Source organism: Notamacropus eugenii, chromosome 7, assembly GCF_028372415.1.
Source record: "Notamacropus eugenii isolate mMacEug1 chromosome 7, mMacEug1.pri_v2, whole genome shotgun sequence".
Classification (NCBI taxonomy): domain Eukaryota; kingdom Metazoa; phylum Chordata; class Mammalia; order Diprotodontia; family Macropodidae; genus Notamacropus; species Notamacropus eugenii.
Genome location: NC_092878.1, coordinates 88,056,773 through 88,075,678, shown reverse-complemented (window position 1 = coordinate 88,075,678; position 18,906 = coordinate 88,056,773). Strand labels below are relative to the sequence as shown.

The 18,906-nt window shown below is 43.7% G+C and overlaps 1 protein-coding gene across 1 annotated transcript in view; it reads left to right on the top strand.

Annotated features, from left to right (window-relative positions):
* Positions 1 to 6,879: 6,879 nt before the first annotated feature.
* Positions 6,880 to 18,906, top strand: part of SCRG1 (stimulator of chondrogenesis 1) — a 203,777-nt gene continuing 191,750 nt past the window's right edge. The window contains exon 1 of the mRNA XM_072622773.1: positions 6,880 to 8,672. The gene's annotated coding sequence lies outside the window, so the exon portion shown is untranslated. The remainder of the gene's footprint in view (positions 8,673 to 18,906) is intronic.

Below are 18,906 nucleotides of genomic sequence, written 5' to 3'. Positions count from 1 at the left end.
TTTAGGTTGGGGGTAGAGGTTGGCGCAGAATGCTAGATTTACAGCGAGCTACAGGGAAATGGATATGAACTTTTGTGAATCTCAGAATTCTCCTGGGCTGCAGAGGTCAAAACGAAGGCAACATCCTCCTCTACTCCCGGCTGCTCTCCCGAAGTCCCCAGTCTCGATGGACTTCTCTCTCCTCTTCATTGATTTTGTGTACCTTCTCCTCCTTTCTCAACCCACCCTCCACCCCCACCCTCCACACTCAAACACACAGTCTTTGGTCAGATGGGCTGGAAGAAAATTTCTTTTGCCTCAAGCCCTAGACGAAGGTTTTGCCTTGAGCCGAGAGTGTGAAAAAAAACCAAATCCTAAATAATGAAAGAAACTTAAGAGTCATAAAGGACTTTCCAGTAAACCAATAAGGTGGTGGAGGTAGAGCCGGAGTGTTGGGGAGAAGGAGGGAGCAGAGGGAGAAAGGTGAAATGTATTGAGGTTTGTTCAGGAAACGCACAAGTATATAAATCCGGTATTTGGCCAAGCTTGCTAGAGTTTTTCCATCTTGTCTGAAAACCTCGCAGTGATGTTCTCGCCTCGAACCTCCGGGTTAGTCAGCTGGCTCGCGAACAATCCATCAAAACCAGGGGACTGGCTGGCTATTTTACCTGTCGTCCTTCCCTGGCCTGTGACTCCAGATGGTCCTGAGCCAGGGAAACGGGCAGATTTGCAAGGGCTCATTTAAAAAAAAAAAAAAGATAAGAAAAAGTCTCTTCGCTGCTTCCTCGGTTCCTCTGACAACGCTGAGGTTGAAGGGTTAGAACAACTAGGCCAAAGCGATCTGAACTTTCTCCTCTCAGGTCAGCTTGCGCTAGCTGATCCTGGCGTTGGGGCTGTGTTTACAGCCACTTGCCTTTGTTTATAACACAGGAAAGGAGAGTCCCTCTCTTATTTTTTTCTCTCTCTCTTGATCTGACGATCAACAAGCCACGTAATGGTGCCCTTAACTTCCATTCTTCTATGTTACCATGTCCGGGTGTGGTATGCGATTATGGCGATGATAGTGGGGTTAAAATGTGTCTAGGAGACAGATAGAAACGTGTAGACAGAGAACTAGTTTTATATACATAATTTGTGTGCCGCGATGCTGAAATATGCGAATGTATATGTGAGAGATAGCTAGTTGTCTCTGAACTGTGCAAGGATGCGTGCGTTGTGTAAGTGTTGCGTGTTTGTAGAGAAAAACGGGAGAAGAGAGAGAGAGAGAGAGAGAGAGAGAGAGAGAGAGAGAGAGAGAGAGAACATGATAAAATTAAATTTGTCTTAAGAGCTTGTAAGTATTTATATCCTTGTGTCCTTAATCAGCTCAGGGCTTAAAACAGAAGTCTATTGGGTTTAGTACTATTTTTTTTTAACAAACTCCAGCTAAACGCACGGAGGAACTTTTGGCTTGCACTTGCAACGCTGTAGTAAATGTGCCTCAAAAATCTCGCTGTGAAAACTCTGGCTTTCAAGCTAAATCAGAAATTCCCGAATCCCTGTCCCCCCCCCCCCCCCCCCACTGTACCCAGTCTCAGCCCCACCCACCTTCCTTAGAAGTGGGCTCTCCTGCCCTGTTCTGGGGAACGTTCTGGCTCCCTGCAACTTAATAGGTCCATTGGTCACTCATTCCGACTGAGGGAGATGCTATCAAGTTCAACTGATTTCCCACCCCTAGTTAATCGACAATTCTCTCTTGCCCCTTCGTTCTCTGTTAATGTTCTCTCTCTTTTTTTAATTTCTCCAAGTGGCTGCTTTGTGGGACAAGCTAGAAGGAATCTATTTTAATTGCTGGGATAATGTGGATGCTGCCATTTTCTTAAAAGCAATCACTCCTGGAGCGAAATCACAAGAGCTCTAGACAGGCCGGAGCCGACAAAAATGTAGGTTTTGACGTTAAAAGCTAAATGGGGAAGCAGGGCGGCAGAAGGTAAATTGATGGTAGATCGGGATGTCAGTGCCCTGGCCCCAGACCGCCGAGTGGAACTGTGTGCCTGATAACCCTGGGAATACGAAATGAGCAGGAGGATTGTTTTTGTTGTTGTTGGTAGTGGTGGTGGTATGTGTTTGTGTGCGTTTTTTGGTTCAGCAATACTATCATCTCCTTGGGGGGAAAAAGATGGAAGAATGCTCCCTGGGAGCATTACTGAGAAGGCACACACACACGCACACACAGTCTCTTCTCCTCTCTCTCCCTCTGTCTCTGTCTGTCTCTGTCTCTGTCTCTGTCTGTCTCTCTGTCTCTCTGTCTCTCTGTCTCTCTGTCTCTCTCTCTCTCTCTCTCTCTCTCTTTCTCACTCTCTCTCTCACTCTCTCCTCTCCTCTTCTCTCTCTCCTCCCTCCTCCCTCTTCCTCTTTCCTCTCTCTCTTTCCTCTCCACCTCCAAGAATTTTAGATCTGTCTTTCCTACAGGGCCAGAACCAGTGCATTTTGTGACATTTTGCGAACCCCCCCCAAAAAAGAAAATACATCAGAAGAAGGGAGAAGACAGAGGAAAATGAGAACAGAGAACAAAGGAAAAAAAGAAAGGAGAGAGAGGAAAAGGAGAAAAATAGAGAGGAAAAAGAGGCGAGAAAGAAAAGGGAGAGAAAAGGAAAGAGAAATGAGAAGAGGGTGACAGAAAAAAAGAGACAAGAGAAAGGAGTGTAGAGAATGGAATGAAAAAAGAGCCTAGCCTGGTTGAGACAAGGTCAGCTGTTTTAAGCATGCCAAATACCGTCTTCAGCCTTTAGGACTGCAGCTGATCTTGGGGTTTGGAAACTGGGAATATCACTCATCATAAAAATCAGATGGGCAAGAGAAATAGCATTTTTGTTCAAAATCGGACATCAGGACATCAAGTCTCTCTTCCTTCCTAGTCCATCTGTAGCTGATGGGTGGTAACAAGGACTGGGTGTGTGCCTAGTGCCTAGTTCCAGTTCTTTGCCATTCACATTCTCAACAAGAGCAGACGGAGAATCACCTCTCTTCTAAACATAGTGCACATACAACTATACACACACCTTTAAAATGGCCAAAGTGCTGCTAAGACAAGGCTGTTGCGTTGTCGCGACCTTAATTCCTTGTTTTAACACGCATTTAGGCTTCCAGAAAGGATGGGAAATGCGGTGGGGAGAATCTAGGAAGGGCACAAGGAACAGTTCTCACACCACAGAGTTTCGCAGAATGTTTCACAGAAAAGCAAAAGTTTCCCTGGAAGCTTCGCTTCCCTCTGATGCCTGAACGATGCCCTTGCCGAATCCTCAGGAAACACTGTATGTAGTACTGGGGTGGGGAAAGGAGGCCGCCCTGCGGGGCTGGATGGTTATTTTCTTACTGAGTTAAGCCTGATGCTCAGGGTCCTGTTCAAATATCTACGTCCTTTAGTTTTCAAAAGGGATCAGTTCTGGAGTGTGCTCTTTCCACCCCCACCTCCGCCCCGCCCCACCTTACTCATTTCCTCGCCAGGAGCGGTGTAGGAGTGGAAAAGCCAAATAAAACAGGTCAGAAACACGCAACCGCAGAAGGCTCAGTAGTTCAGCCCCGAGACTTGGCAGAATCCGGGAGGTCGGCGCAAGAGGCTGCACCCACAGAGGGTAGATACTATCCTCAGCCAAACCCCGGCCTGTCACCGTCGGATGTTTTATGATATCCAAGGGGACGGTTGCCTTGGCCCACAGCCTCTGTCCTCCTGGAAACAGGGATGTAATCAGCCTGGCTTCTAGATTTGATGTCCTGGAGTAGATTGGCGGGGGGGGGGGGGGGGGGGGGGGGGGCGGAACGGGGGGAACGTGTAGCTAATGGTGGTTCATATGTTATCAGTGTCAAAGATGGCGTCAGCGATAAAGAGGGGTGGGGAGCAGGAGCTTGGGCTGAGACATCCTGCAGGCAGGCAGGCGGGTCGGAGTTCTCTAGCTCTGTACCCTCGGCACGACCCCGACCCTGGGGCTGTTGCAGAAATTGTCTGAGCTGCTGCTGCAGGAATATGCACAGGGACGTCCCACCTCTGTCTATTCCTAGAGATAGGCGGTAGCTTAGACCTGCTTTATCATTTGATGCCTTCGTGACGCTTGGAAATGTCTCTAGGAGAAGTTATGTACTCTGAGACTGGGGAAGACAGGAGAGAGGGGGGTCTGAGAGAAAAGAGAGATGAGGTAGAGAGGATAGAAAAAAAAGAGAGAAATTAGAGAAAGAGAAAAAATGGGAAAGGGGAAGAGATGAAGGCAAGGGAGAGGAAAAGAGAGGGAGAGAAAACTTTAAATTGTTTCCTCCCCCGCCCACCCAAAATAAAGGGCAAAACTAAGAAAAGAAACAAATGCCACATTGCTACAAAGGTAAACGGGCTTTGAGATTTCGGCCACCTTATCATTTCTGCCTAATATGAAATATGTGCCATTTCCAGAATAGTTCCGATGTCTTTCCATTTCTAATTGGCCAATTACGGCTCAGCTGTTCTAGCTTGCTTAGTATAATGGAGATTAAAGTGCAGTTGTTATCTGAATTACATAAGTTATATAATTTCTTCCCACCCCCACTCTCTGCCCAATCAAAAACTGTTTCCCTTAGAGAAACCTCCATGGCTTTTTCTCCCAAAGCCCCACGTTTCCCTAACACCGTCTCCCCCCAACTACACACTTGCCCTTTAAATTCTCCCAGCGTTTAGGCTGCTTTGATAATCAGATGGTAGAGCCCTGATTACAAATTTATTCTTGGGCACTATATAAGTCTTTATATCTGCTATTAGACACATCTGGGAATGATTAAAGCCTGGAGCCTGCTCCGGCCCTCCCCCACCCCTCTTTTCCCCCTATCTTGTAGTGAGGGCCTAGAGACATGTTGACGTCAGATCAGACGGCTCGGAGCCATCCTGCTCTCTAGTTGGGTGTAATCATCGCGTTGCTTTCCAATTCCATCTAAAGTCCAGTCGGGCGCTGGAATTCAGGTGTTATGGGACAACGACTCAAACACATTATATACGCTTATATGAACATTAGGCCTGATTCTTTTTTTTTAATTGAGGGGAAAGAAGGGGAAGCGGAGCTGAAAATATGTACATATACATATATGTGTGTATGTGTATTCCAGAGCTTTACATATTTTTTCTTTCCATTCTGACAACCCAGGGGATAATGCACAATGACTTCCCATCTCGAAAATAAACATTCTCCCGCCCGCTCTTTAGTGGACTTCTCCCAGTACTTGTCTCTCCTCCAGCCCCACTGATTTCCAAAACAAACAGCAACCAGGGAGCCCGGCTCTCAGCCTCTGCAGCACAAGGAGCCAGCTAGCGCCTAGAAAGGAAGACAGGGTCCAGGCGGTGGATTTGGCTGCCTCCCGCCCCCGCAGAGTTGCGCCCCAGGCGGCTCCCCTAGTCCTCCAGCCAAAGTGGTAGTCGATTGATTTTCTAATGAACTCCGGGGTCCAAGGCGAACCTGATTGCAGAACAAGATGTCTCTTGAAGGAATCCTCGGCCAATCCCGGGTGTTCACTTTGCACCTGTTATTAAATTCTAATGAACTGGAGATTGCTGAACTGGCTTCCCAGACTTTAGAATGGTTTCTACGAAACCTACTTTTTCCAAGGCGCTGTGTTGCACGCAGGGGATGGGGGTGGGGTGGAGGGATTTGGATCTAACCCAGTAAAAGGGCCTGGAGTGCACTGCTGAGTCAATGAGCTGACTAGTTCTGGTAACACGCCACGCCCCCAAGCTGCAGCTAGCCAGACTAAAGGTCGGGGGCGGGGGGGGGGGGGGGGAGGTGATTGGGGTTTGCTTAAGTTTTATGTTTGATGATTGGGGAGAGAAACAAAGGAGATCTGAATGATTCAAAGTGGTCGGTTGTACATCAGCATTTACGAAGAATCAAAAGAATTTACTTTGTAAAGTAAGGGTGGGGTGGGATGGTAAGTAAGGGAAGAAGGGATGAGGGAACTGGTATTTATTTTAATCTATCAATTTAATCTATCAATTATTTCTTAGCAGACTCCAAGCTGAAATTCTTTTCACCGAACTGTTTTCTATTGCTCTCCTCCCCATTCACCAGTAAGATCCTTGAGTGTCATTTGCCATATTTCTATCTCCAAACCCCTAGCCCAGGAAGTTTCTTTGCACTCAGAATCTTAGACTTTGAGTTGGAAGGGATATTTAGATGTCATATAGTCCATTACAGCTGACGAGACTGAGGCCCAGAGAAGTTAAATGACTTCGCCAAAGTCACACAAGTAATAGAAAGTATGCTATCGTGGAAAGAATGCTGGGTGTAGAGTTAGAGGACCAGAGTTCTAATTCTAGCTCTGGTTACTTTAGGTAGATCACTTGAATTATCTTCGTCATAATTTTCCTTTTCTGTGTGTAGGGGGGAAAGAGGGAATGGAAATGAATAGGTTGGCTATAGCCTAGGTATACGTAAGTAAATAAATTTCTCCAGCTCGCCCCCTCCCAGTTCTTCCTTTGTTCCAACTCAAGACACCACACCTCCACGGTGTCGCCCTGTAATCTAGAAAGGAAAAAGAACATTTCCTTGCTAAGCCAAGGAAAATGGCACTTTGTGAGTTCAGTTCTCTATCCCAGCCAAGAGGAAAGGAAACTTCGAGCTTTGTAGCTTGGAGAGGGGGTTGGGGGGCAGAGGAGGCTGGGAATAGCTGGGGGAAGGGGGAGAAAGAGAAACAAGTCTGAAACTTTTGGCCAACACTATCCACAAGTTACCTGAAAGATTTTTGGACCCTCTGGTTGCCTTCTGGGTCCTGTGGAATAAACCGAGGGCTCCATCTCAAGAATATTCCATCCTAAATGGCTCACAAAGCCCAGTTAGGTCTTTGTGGTGTCTATGCAGGAGACTAAATTAATTATACACATTTTCAGGTCAAAAATCTACTTCCTGCCTTAAATGTGTTTAGATGTTGAAAGTTAAAAGCGAAGTTTCTTGACTTGAATTATTCAGATAATCTTATCGATTTTTATAAAATACAGACCAAGTGGCCAGTTTGAATGAATATTTTATAAGGAAAAAAGGAAGTGCATATCTACCAGGTAAACCACCTCTGTTAAGAAACTCTGGAGTCTAAAATTGACTTTAAAACCACTCATCCCAGAAGGCTTTTTTTTTTTTATGTAAAACTAACCACGTGCGACCGGATGTCTCTGTATGACAGGACCCGAGGGTTTAAAAATATCTGTCTTTGTTGTAGCGCCAAATCATCTTTCAATCCAGTTGTGGTGAATAAGAAATTAGGGGCCGGAGAGAACTGCAGATTCTCTCAGATGAGACACTGCTGAGCCAGATGAAATAACTTAGAATAAACCTGTCACTAGCTGTGGGGAGGGAGAGGAAGGGGGTAGGAGGCACAGGAATACTCTAAAGATTCCATCAATGACTCCAGAATAGCAAAGTAGGAAAGAGGGCCAGAAGAAGCTTTAGTCTAAGTATAAAAATGGTAGCAACTTCGCCTTTCCTAGAAAGACTGAAATCACTGTGCATTTAAACCACCTCAACCCCCAGCATATTGTGGGAGGAGAAAAATCAAGTTTATAAATACTAATCACAAAAATGATAATAAAAATTCATTTGATACAGCAAGACAGTTGTTGTGTTTTATCAGACATCTTTTACTTCAGTGTATGAAGAAGAAAAATATACACCCCGCCAGAGCCCTGCCCCCTTGTTCCCATCACCTAAGAAAGAAAGAAAGTAGAAAAAGCAACTTGGGTATGAAACTGGAAACTAGTGCCCAGTGTATAAGGAAACGCCAATAGGTTGTAATGAGGGGGAAAGTCGCTGGTGGCCTTTCCTTATCGTCTACTTTGAGAATCTGGTTTTCGTATGCTGGCCCAGTAATCACCTCAAACTACAACAGTCTCTGAAATAATTAATTAATGTAATTTTCAGGGACTTTAACAAAACTACTTCTTTACAATAACATTCTTTTAGGAGATGGGACACCAATCTCGATCCTCTGTATTTTTTTTTTCAATTTAGCTAATATCTTTTTTAAAAAAAGCTCCTGGGGTTGGCAAGGAGAGGGCCAGAGTGTGGTGTCTAAGTGTGGGGAAGGTAGAGGGAGATGGAAGAAGCAGTCCTTTTTCTTCCTCTCCAACCTGGTAGAACGAGATTTGGAGGCTTGCTCAGCCCAGCAGACACCCTTTGATTGAGGAGGGTATTTGGGGAGCTGCAGTGTTGTGCAGAAGATCATGTCTTTGCCCCACGGTGCTGTCAGCGGTGACAGATCCCAGATGGAGCCGCTACTGTATGGCAGATTGAGTTTCCCACCAGAAAACTCTCTCCCTCCCTCCTAAACGTCTTCAAAAACCTTCTCCAGATACTCTAGGTCACTTCGTCTGAAAATGAAAAAGGCCGACCTCAAAGGTTGGGGCTTCTTCTACTATTTTTTTAATACGTTATAGTTTCTCTGCGCTGCCTCTCTGTCTGCCTCTTCGCCCAGCACGGACTCCAAGGGCTGCTGTTGCTGCTAAAAGCGAGCATTGCAGCTGTAGCCAGATGTTACTACTCTCCCCCGCCCCCGGGTGCCAGATCAGAGAGGGCTGCCGAGCCTGGGCCTACCGACTGCCTCCTCACAGGCCCCCAATACACCCACGCAGGTATTTCCAGTCCAATGCTGGTACAGAATGACTACGAAGACAACCAAATCACTGAGTCGACCTGAAGCAAATCCTGCGACGGGTAGGTGCCGGGACTGGGATGGGGGGAAAGGAGAAAGGAAGTTGGAACGAGGGTTAAAAATGGGGTGGGAGTCGCCTACTTCTGGGACTCGTCTTACTGCTGCATTTTCCTTGGCGAGGGGGTCTTGGCAGGGAAGCGCCTGAATGGCATCGGCTCAAATTCTCCTTAGACCGACCAAGGGAGGGAGTGAAGAGAGAAAGAGCAGAGGGGAGAGTAGGGGAGAGGTCTGTTAAGGAACGCAACAGAGACCAGCTCCATCCCCTTGCTTTCAGCTAGATTTCCTTCGGATTCTCTGCCAGCTGCCCAAGGAGACTGCTGCCGGGTGCCCCTCGGGCGTCCAGAGGCGACTAAAGTACTCCGAAAACCGGAGAACGTAGAATACAGAGTTGGGGGTGGGGTGCGGTTAGAGTAAGGCAAAGACTCCAGATCTCCAGAAGCCTGGAATCGGGGGAAGCCGAGGCAGGGGAGAGGAGATCCAAGGTGCCCCATGAGAACTGAAGACAAGCTCGGGGTAAAGGAGTCTTATCGGGGCGGAGCTGTTGAGAGGGGAGGAGGATGGAAGGTAGGGAGGGGATAGGAAGGTGAGCTCTGAGAGAATGTCTGGGGCAGAAGCGGGAAGACTGGACGTAGGGCCTCTCCTGGGTGGGAAAGAGAGGGTAGGAGCCAAGATCAGGAAGGCTTGGAGACTCCCTCTTTCCACAGGAGAAATCTGCATGCTTGTCTGCGTCCCTGGACCCTCCACCCCACTAGAGAGGTCCCCTCTTGCCTCCAGAAAGGACCCTCGAGCTTTGAAATTCAGTTGTGGTTAGAGATACTAGAGAAGGAGACAGAGATAGATGTAGCATATGTGTTTCTCTATATAAATATAGATTAAACCGAGAGCTCAGATTAAACGGGTGGCCATGAAGCTAGAGGGAGAAGATGAAGGGAGGATAAAAGGGATCCCAGGAGTGGTCTAGAAAGGGAGGAAAAACATCACCGACATACTTCCTTTCCTTCATTTTACCAATCTCCGCTCACACACGCATTCTTACTCCCCCAGGATGCTATCTGACTGGGGGTGATCACACTACCCTCCTCTTAACATTCTGACTCTTATTTAGAGCCTCGGGCACAGAGAAAAAGAGAGATACAAGAACTGAGCTTTATCCCGTAAGGGCTAACTTTCAGCTCCAGGGCTCTCATCACACTTTTCTTTCTATTTTATTTTGGACACCGAGCTTTACCGATAGTGTAGGGGGTTAGTTCCACTGGAGTTGAAAATGGAGCCAAGTTCGAGAACAAAGACACACACACACACACACACACACACACACACACACACACACACACACACACACACACACACACACACACACCTCCCACCCCCAAGGACTCAGAAATAACCGGGTTGAAGCTTTCTGTCACTTAGTCAGCGGTTCCGGATCTGCAGAGTCTTCCTTTCGGGAGTCCACTAGGAACCCTGGGATTTGTATAGAACTCCTCTAGAACCCTAGAGACCCTTTGGGGAATTTCTCCTTTCTAAGCCGGCAACTGCTAGGGGACACGTCCTAGGGTTCAGTGCTGCCGACTGAGAAAACACACCCCATCGGGCAGCAGGCAGCACATCCATCACCCTACCTCTTACCCCGGCATTTTATGAAGATTATTTATTTCAAAGAATCCAAACCTTCCCGCACCCTGAAACCCGGCTTCCTAGTAAAACCGGATGCCAAACTTTTAAAGTTTTTCAATCTTTTATGTCCATCCCTCTTCCCTTCAATACATATATTTTAAAAGAAAAAGCGGGGAGGGAAAAATAAACCTTACTACATATATATATATATATATTTAATCTGCTCCATTTAACGCCTTCATGTCTTCCAGAGAAATTTCATTACACTGGTAGAATTAATTGTATTAAATATATGTCGATATTCATTTATGAACAGACGTATGATAAAATGTCTTTAAATGCCTTCTAACCACCGCTTCCCAAATCTCTCATTCTACAGTCCCTAACATTATCCTCCTTCCTCCAGACTGCCCTTCTTAATCAGTTAAAATCCTGAGCTCATTATATATATTCATATATATGTATGTATATATATGTACATATATATGTAAAAACACCACAAACTGAATTTCAAAACTCCCGCTTGCTCTCCATAAAGGAGTGGGAAGCAGAGGGAAGAGAGATTTTTCATTGCACACGCTGGATGAAAGTGGTTTATTTTGATTTTTTTTCTCATACCCACATGTCTTGTAAAAGGCTCCCACTGAAGGCAGCCCCAGTCTTTTCTCTGATGAATGAAGGGGCTTTCTTGCAGACTTCAAGCCTCCACCCCCCTTGTGTTTTAAGTTCTTGCCTGTAGCAGAGGTGTAATTGTGACCGCTCCCGGTCCACAGAGCCTCCTGTTGGGAACTGTTAGCTGGGGTTACATTAGGGCTGAGGACCTCCCAAGTGGTGGTGGCCTGGTGTCACAGACTGGGACTCTGCATATTGTCCACTCTTCCCCTCTCTGTTCCCCTTCCCATTTTCACTATCCTGCTCTCCCATTCTTCCCCTCCTTGATTGCCTTTTCTTTCTAATACTTTCTCTTCGTCTACTTTTTCTCTCTCTTTTTTATTCCTGCTTTTTTCACTCCTCTATTTCTCCAGTACATTTAAGTCCAAAGACAATTGACCACTTTTTCTGGCATCTTGAAGAAATTATTTAACAGTTGCTACACACTCTTCCTTCCAGTCCCTCTTCCCCACTTCCACTTCCAAGATTCAGAACCATAAAGCACTTTTTCCCCCATAAAGTTAGAACCACAAATTGTGAGCTTTCCTGGAGATTTGTCAACGTGACAATTTACAATGAGATGAACAAGTCCCTTTGCAGCACTTGATCTCAAAGAACCATCTTAATGAACTGGGGGGGGGGGGGGGCATGGAGGGGGGGGAATGGAGGGATTGTTTTGTTTTGTTTGTATTCTTACAAATAAATATTTCCAGAGAGCCCTTGAAAGGTGAACCTAAATGAAAATAGAAACATGCACAAAACTTCAGTTAAAAGAATTAGTAGAAAGCAGGATTTTAGGACTTCCTATCAAACTGCAGCTACCTGTTTTCATGTTAGTAGACTTTTAGCTACCTACCTTTTCCCAATTATCACCGCCTGATTTAGAGGGAAGGAATCCTGAAGAAAGGGCTATGAGTGTTGAGGGGCAGAGGCTGGGTTATACTTACCCTTCTTTCTCTACTTTAGGTCACATTCAAAATATAGGCACCAGATTCCTATTGTACAAATATAATGTAGAGTAACTGCAGACTAGCTATTTTCAAGTGACTAAGGTCTGGTTCATCACACCTCTAACAATCCAATGGTCTTTGCTGGGTGACTTTCTAGATCGTCTCCCCTTCCCTCATCATCACCACCACCACCACCATTATCTCAGATCTTGTGCCTGTATATATTTTTCTTATGTATTTAGAAAATATACTTTGCTGCGAAACAATTACATATGCTCTGCTGGAACAGGGAAGGGGATAATCGATTAGAGTTATACAATAATTCTCTAACGATCAAGGACATTTAACTATATGGCAATTTAGTTCATAAAGCATTCTCCTCGTTCTTGGAGGCAGTGAGCGAGTGGTTTATGCCGTGTGCCTACAAAACCTAGGCTTTGCTCGCCTTAAGCAAAGCCTAGAAAGGAGCACTCGGAGAGAACACAGGAGAAACATCTAAGGAAAGTTCCCTTCCCTTTCTGTTGAGTCTTCCCTTCACTGAATCCGTATTTCTGAAGCCACTGCACCAAATCTGGGCTCTTCCGGGTGGAGTGAACCAAAAACTCTGCAAAATCACGAACTCCCTTGCGCTAGACTCAAGTGAAAAGATGTACATCAACCTTAGGCTTCCCTAAATCACCCGGAAGATCAGGAATGAATCTGATAGTTATTTAACTTCTAGAAATGAGCTCAGGCGAAATCCTCAGTAAGCAGTGAATTAACCCTAAAGCAGTTCTTTAGTCCTCTCATTTTCCTCTAAGCAGGTAAATACGGAAGGCTTAGAGGCTTAGAGTTGCCACTTGGAAGACACTTGAAAAAGTAACAAAACTAGTCGAAGGCTTTTGAGATCCAAGCCCAGCCGCCACTTGAGAAGCTAAACCATTTTACTGATCACTCCCTTAAACTAGCTATATATGCCTACGAGTGTTTTCTGTCCATGGGGTGTTCACAGTCATAGACACACAGACCTCCCACATACCCACAGACAGACCGACAGACCCCTACAGACACATAGAGCACACACACATACACTCATCTGTTGGTGCATTTATGACCTAATGAAAATGTATCCTTTGGGGAAAATACTGCCTATAAAAAGTGAAATATGAAGAGCTCGCATAGCTTTTTTTTCTTTCTTTTCTTTTCCTTTTTTAAAAAGTTGATCTTGAACCATTTCAGCCGGACACCTTGGCTCCTTCGGTTGCCTCTGTAATTGCCCTGTTATTTTTGCTAAATGCTGAGGATTGGTTCCAAGTGACCTCTGCTCAAGGAAAACCATTTTCTATCATTTTGAATGAGGACCGCCCCCCCCCACCCCAATAGCAGAGCATTAGGACTACTGCGAATTGCGCAATCTATTGCCCATTTTATCTTTATGGGGCATGAGTGGTGGGAGGCGGGGGCGGGGAGGTTGTGTTGGAAATATCATCTTGCTTTTTCTCTCCTTTCTATAATTAGTTCCCTCCAAGCATAGACTTCATCTGGTCTGGACAGCTGGAGGAATTCATCAAACCCTTGATAATCTACCAACCTCCCACTGATCCCTTCACCGTCGCCTTTTTTTTCCCCCCAAACACATTATTTTTCAGTGGCTTATTTTGCTGAAAAGGCTACGGATCCTCCACCGAATCCCGTTCCCCTTGATAAAAACTACTACCAAAAAATGGTCACCACCTGTTGTTGTTTAGTTGGGAAAGATGATCTCTAAAATCATAGCACGTTAGAATTGGAAGAGGCGTTACGGTTACGAGTCTGTGAGCATTTTCTTTGCTTGAGGACTTAGTAAAACAGGTGAACAGGGCAAGTAAAGTTTCTGTTCTTTCCATCCCTGTCCTTCCGACAGGGTTTTAAACCTAGACAATGTCGATGGTAGGTTGTGATTCTCTCCTGAAATTTCGCCTCCGAAATAAAGGCAAGTTTAGTCGGCTACTGGGATACATGCAAAGTTTGACCCAGGAAACAAAAAAGGAAGCAGAATGGGTATGTGATAATATCTTGCCTGTCTCAATAGGGCTAACAATTATTTGTTTGTCCGAATGCTTATTGAGACTTAGTAAGCTCCCATCTTGAAATCTGTAAAAATTTTCCAGTATATAAGACTCGAGGCTATCATGTAATGACATGGACGATGCAGAGGGAGTAGATGTTTAATTCACTTTTTTTCTGATAATTTTTACTCCTTAGTTTAAATCATCTTTTCGTTATACAGATAGCTTTAAAACACGAAGTTTCAAGGGAAGAGTTTGGCTAACGGAACATTTTGCACATGCTTTAAATCGCTGAATTCTAGTGAACTATCTTCTCTCCACTATTTTCAATGTTAGCCTAAACTGACTGTAATTGATAGAAAAAAAAATCTCATCTTTCTATGCAAGAGAAAATGGGAGTCCAGCTATTGAGTCCCACACCCGACTTCTTCTTTTCACTGCTGGGGACCAAATCCATCTTTTAAGTCTTTATTCCCATCAACCCTACCAGCTGTAGTTTTTTATATGCAATTTTCACAGTGTGAGGAACCCACAAAAATGTGCATTCTCATTCTGCTTTTAAAAAATCTGTCCCATTAAGTAGCCTCCCTCCCTTTTCAGCCATGTGCATAGAAATAAATGCCCAGTTAAGACAAACGGGTTATTTCCAAGTGACTACAGCCTAGTGATTAAAGATTCATTACATATTTGATAATCCATTAGTGTTTGTTGGATGACTTTCTAGATCTTCCACCTTCTCCTCCCCTCCTTATAATCTTGTGCCTGTATATAGTATATTTTTAGAAAGATAACATTTTGCTCCAAACCAATTATATCTGGTCTGCTGGGTTGGGGAGGGGTTGCTAGAAGCTTTGAAGGAACTCAAAAAACTCACACCGATACACAATGTGACCAGGGTATGAGACTGTTCCTAAGCATAATTAAAAATATATGGAGAAGAGATGAGGCACATGCAAAACAAATGATTTTTCTGGCTCCAAAGAGCAGATGGCTTGACTTTTTTTTTTTTAATTCATCAGGGCTCGATCCAAGAAAGAAAGAAGAAAGGTTGGTAGGGAGAGAGAAATATGGGAAAAGGAAAGAAAAGAGGGAAGGAAGGAAGAGAAGGAGGGAGGGAAGGAAGGGAGGGAGGGAGGGAGGAAGGAGACAGGGAAAGAAGGAAGGAAGGGCGTAGTGAGATGGCATGGGTTTGAATTCTGACTCTCTTTATTAATTCTTTTGACCTTGAGAAAGCTACTTAATCTCTGAACCTCAATTTCTTTATATTATAAAATGATGAGATTATATTAGATTGTCACTTAGATCATGAGAAATCAGACATGACTGAAATGACTAAAATACAAGAAAAATCACTGAGATCCCTTTCACTCCTATATCTTATGTCCCTGTGGAAAAGAAGCAATAAAGACTAGAACAAATAATGAAGGACCAAGGGGGAAGAAAGATTCTTGAGTCACGAGAGTAGCTTTCTTATACTTGGTGTTTTTTTTCTTCATCCTTTTGGAAGTCAACTCACAAAGCAGTAAGTGAATTTTTAATGTTCAAAATAAATAAACTAATAAATACATTTTGCTCCTGCTGTAAGGCACGGTTTGCCAAGTTCCCACCTGGAATTGCTTTTTATGAGTTATAAACTTTGGGGGGGAAAGAAGTTTATAATCAAATGATTGAAATAAATTCTATCATGTTTAAATAAGTTTACGGATACTAGTATAGACAAAGTACATTCTACCTGCATTGCACTGATCTCCAGTCTTTCTAATCTGCTCATTTAGATGATTTACTGACCATGGGTGACAATTTTGGGGCTTAAGGCTTCTCAGCCTAGGCCTTGAGAATTCCTGTGTGGATAAGAAGGCAATATCTAACAATAATACTCTTAGATGAGGCTTACTGAGAGTTCTTCTGGTGGCTGTCATTTAGTTATCCATGTTTTGATTCTCAAAACCTCTTTGACAAGTAAACTCCTCAGAGCAAAGTTGACTTAGAGGAAAGAAAGAATCTCTGAATCCCTCCTATATCATGTTGGCAAAGCAGTAGCTTTGCCTTAGTTATCCCCGTACGGTGGTGAGGAGGGGAAGGCACTCTGAGGTGGATGGACAATGAACTTTCTCAATAGCAACACCCCACCCCCACCCAATCTCCATCAATAACCCTATTGGTGCTAAATCTAATGAAAACAAATCCTATTAAAAAGCAACGATTTTATCTAAGTCACTGGAAGATTGGGCCGTAGGTACCAAGCAATAGAGATGGGTGACTAAGGAAGTGATAAAGAGGATTTTGAGGAAAGGACTCTTCGTCCTGGAAGATGACACACACAAAAACACAATGTTTCTTTTAGGTCAGAAACTGAGAAACTGCCTCCAGTCAGGAGCTCCAGGAATGCCAGGCAATGCCTTTACAGGAAAGGTTGCAAGTGCAAACTATGCTCTCTATCTCTTCTCCCTTCTAGGTCTGCTACCTACTTGCCAGGCACTACGCTAAGAGCTGAGGGATAAAAAGGCAAAAAAGCACGGTCCCTGCACTCACAGAGCTAAATGTCTATGGCTCCATAATCTCTCTCTCTGTGTCCCTCTGTCTCTGTATCAGTCTCCACCTGGTCCCCTCACCTGCAACCTCCTCGAACTACTGACTAGTTTGCCTTCCACCTTCCTTAAGAGACAATGAGTGGCAATTTTAGCCAAAGTCTAGGGACTTGCTTCGTTCATTAATCTATCTTTAAAAAGTGACAGCTGAACCTCATTCCTCTTTTCTCCTGAATCCTTTGGCTGTTTATGGTCATCAACTCTGCCTTCCCAAATCCAACGAGATGGAAAATACCTTTTCTCCCTCCTGCAGCACTATGTGGACATTTCCTCAGATGACCAGCCCAAGTAACATAATTTTAATAAATGTGTATGCTGAACCCTCGCCTTGGCTGGTGCTGTATTAATGGATGAAGCCTAAGTGATCAGGAGTAAGAGACCTAATGAATTGTGGGCCCATTAGTGAACTTTGAAATTAATTACGTCCAAGATAGCAAGCCCTGAAGCTTTCAAACTTGAATATTATTTTTACTTTACAGAAAGAAGGGCGTGGAAGGAGGAAGTAAAAATGTTGTTTACAAAAAGAGAAAAAAACTTCATTTTTGCAACCATAAAAAATAACTGAAAATATACTTCTCTTCATTTCTAGGATTTCTAAAATCTTTTCCTCCTCCCCTTCCCTTCTTTACCATAAGAAATTATCATTCCTTTTTTCAGCTACAAGAGACTTTAAAAACAATCCAGTATAACCCCTCCATTTTACAAATCAGGAAACTAAGACTCTCCATTGAAGTGATTTGCCCAAGGTCACCCAGCTAGTGTTAGGACTAAAACTGAGATCTACTGATCCCCAGTACAATGTGTGCTCCACTCCATCAGCCTGTTCTCTCTCCAATGGAAGGTTGCCATTTTTAGGTAAAGTTATCTCAGCAACTCCCATAGTCAGTTGGATGCCTTTGCAACAGAGTCATACTTAAAAAGTAGATAGGAATACAGAAACTTTTCACTTAGAAACAGTTTTGAACAAAAATGTGGTGTAGAAGGAGAAAAATACCCACCAGTCAAATTACAGCTTGAGGATAATTTATTTAACACAACAGGTAGATCTAAGCTGTTTCCTCAATGGCTCAATTTAGCCTTAAAAAAAGGCCAAACTATTCATGCTACAAATACTTAATCTTTATTTTTTAAACGTGTAAGAGAAAGTAGATTTGTCTTTCCAAGGGGAAAAAGGGTTAAAGATTTCAGAAAGGGAAGCTGCGTATTTGTTCCCATCATAAGCACTGGTGGATCTATTGACATGGTATCATGCATTTTATTTTGAGACTAGTTGAATGTCTCGAGATGAGGATGCTGAGCAGACATATAGACAGACCTCTGGAGTTGATCAAATGCAAGGGAACTCCAGCGGTTAATCGCAAATCGCCTGTTATTATAATGCAACCAGATCAAAGAGAGGGTCAAGAAAAGCTGGGACCTACCAATACATATTTCTCTGCCTCTCTGATAATAGTAGTTTCAGAGTTTTACAGAAATCTTTAAAGGTAAAGTTAGATAAAAAAAAAGAGACAGAAACAGAGTGACAAACAGAGAGACAGACAGAGAAAGAGAGATAGAAAGACAGAGACAAAAAATGAAATATGGAACATTTATTTCCTACTTAGTAAATCTTTCCTAAGCATGGGCTAAGTTTCGAGGTAGACTTAGTGTGTATATACATTTGCTGCCAGCTTACAGCTTACAAATTACTCACATAATGGGGGAAGGGAAAGTATGAGGAGGGAAAGACCCAAAATATTAGACTGCCTGTTTACATTGCATCAAATAATTGTCTGCATTTCCATTTGACTTTGCATCAACCTTACCCATATAAGTGAGTTTCTGCAATGCTTCTTTGGGCACTATGTTAGTCAAAAGCAGTGACTTTGAAAACTATTCTGTCATTTCTCCCTCGGGAAGGAAGGAAGGAAGGAAGGAAGGAAGGAAGGAAGGAAGGTAAGAAGGAAGGAAATATATGACAATGACACCCTGACTAACTGGAAAAGACCTTCATGGCACTCTGGTTTAGGTTCTAAAAAATGGATAAATGTGGCAAAATTTTGAATGAATCCTCTGGAAATGAATTTTAATGCAAATACAAGCTATGACTCTAATAATCATTTTAATTGATTCTTGTCAAGGCATGAATTTTTGCTTAATTAGATCAGAATGTAAGAACATGTTAATGGCTAATTAAATCAGATCATATTTTGAATATTTCTACTACTATTGACTGTAAAAATTTGAGATTGTTTTTGGTGTGCCAGATTCCAGTGAGTATGTATGTTTTAAAGTGAGAAAGCAAAATGACAAGAAACAAAAAGAAAGGATGAGGGGAGAGAAGGAGATGAGAGAGAGAGAGAGAGGAGGAGGAGGAGAGGAGAGGAGAGGAGAGGAGAGGAGAGGAGAAGAGAGGAGAGGAGG